Source organism: Octodon degus, unplaced genomic scaffold (assembly GCF_000260255.1).
Source record: "Octodon degus isolate 3935 unplaced genomic scaffold, OctDeg1.0 scaffold00092, whole genome shotgun sequence".
Taxonomy (NCBI): Eukaryota; Metazoa; Chordata; class Mammalia; order Rodentia; family Octodontidae; genus Octodon; species Octodon degus.
The window spans coordinates 8,406,951-8,408,598 of NW_004524668.1; the positions used below are offsets into that span (position 1 = coordinate 8,406,951).

The 1,648-nt window shown below is 56.7% G+C and overlaps 1 protein-coding gene across 1 annotated transcript in view; it reads left to right on the top strand.

Moving 5' to 3' along the window:
* Positions 1-1,066: 1,066 nt before the first annotated feature.
* Spata21 (spermatogenesis associated 21) overlaps positions 1,067-1,648 on the top strand; it is a 40,347-nt gene continuing 39,765 nt past the window's right edge. Inside the window, exon 1 of the mRNA XM_023722453.1 lies at positions 1,067-1,274. The gene's annotated coding sequence lies outside the window, so the exon portion shown is untranslated. The remainder of the gene's footprint in view (positions 1,275-1,648) is intronic.

The window sequence follows — 1,648 nt, forward strand, 5'->3', positions numbered from 1 at the left end:
GCTGGGGGATTGAACCGCGGTCCCTGTGCTTTGCTGAGCTTGTTCTAAGTAGGTGCTTTAGACCACTGAGCCATCTCACCAGCCCCAGCTCACCGTCTTATTCTTCAGTTCTGCCTCATTCTCTGAAGATGGCGAAGTGAAGGAGAACAGTTGAGAGCCGAGGGGCGAGGAAGACACAGCGCCACACAGACCGCCCATGCCCCACCTTCTCCCCATTCTTTTGTCTGCTCGCTTTCTGGACCACGAGCCTCTTGAGAACAGGACTGCATCCCTCTGTCCTTGCCACCTTCGGAGCCTGTGTTCAGCAGCACAGCAGGGCTGAGTACAGAGCAGGTGCTTGGTGCACAAGTGAATAACTGTGTGTGTGTGTGTGTGTGTGTGCGCGCGCGCGTGCACATGCACACAACACGCTCAATGGCTACATTCCAAAGCCAAGTGGCAGTGTGAACCTGGCCACCATGTTCTTTGATGTCTTGCATCAGGGTGTGCCGAACAGCACAGGGAACAATGGGACATCCCAGGAGTAGCCATGGTGGCCCGCTGGTCAGAGAATGGGACACAGCCCACCATCAGCACCAAGCTCCATCACCCCTGCTCTGGGGGTCAAGCAAGGCCACAGCAGCCCACTGTGACGGTGCTGGACCTCGAAGTGCAGCTGTCACAGTGGGAACCACCCTTCTTATGGGCACAAGCAAATCCTTCCCGTGCCATAAGGCAGCCAGCACTTAGCAAGGTCCAGTGCGGAACACCCGCCCTATGCCAGGTGTGGCATGTGGGCCCCACGGAGGTGAGCCACTGCCCCTTCCTCGGAGCTTACGCCTGAACGGGAATGTTGTCTGTAGTGCAGAGCAACAGGTGCTGTGGGGGACGGGGACACACATGGGCCTGGGAGCAAAGGGACTCCCCTGAGCAGGGCGGCTGTCAGGAGAGGCCACCTTGACACAATACCTGCTGTGAGGTAGGCAGGGTGATGACTTCACCCTCGTCACATAATGGGGCTACCTAAGCGGTGACACGCCTGGGGGCATGACACCATCCTGTAGTTGGAGGAGGTCGGACAGTCCCTTGCCTTCACCCTGACCACAGGGCTGGACGGTCCCCAAACGCATCCCCAAACCACTACTGCTGAGGATAGCTGGACCAGCCACCGACTCCCCGCTGAGCCGCTGTGGGTACCACGTGGATTCAAGTCAGTAGGCAGAGGAAGGCCCAGCCAGAGCCCATCCTGCATGTGAGGGCGAGGGTGGCGCCAGCGCCTCACCAGCTGCTTCCGGGTAGGTCCAGGGCCAGGGTCGGGGACTGAGACGGGAAGGCTTTCCACAGCACACTCCATGACTATGTATTTTATAAGTCATCTTTCTTTCTGTGCTGTGTTTTCCTGCCATCATAGACATTTCTGTGAGAAATAACAGCACTTCTCTCAGATGGAAATAAAAAGACACTCAAAGAAAACAATATCTCAAGAAAAGAACCAAAACCAATTTCAAAGCTCACTGCAAAACTACAGCAATCAAGGGGGCTGGTGAGATGGCTCAGTGGTCTAAAGCACCTATTTAGAACAAGCTCAGCAAAGCACAGGGACCGCGGTTCAATCCCCCAGCACCACATGCCAGCCAGCCCCGCCCCCTGGTGGGCTGAGCTGGCCACA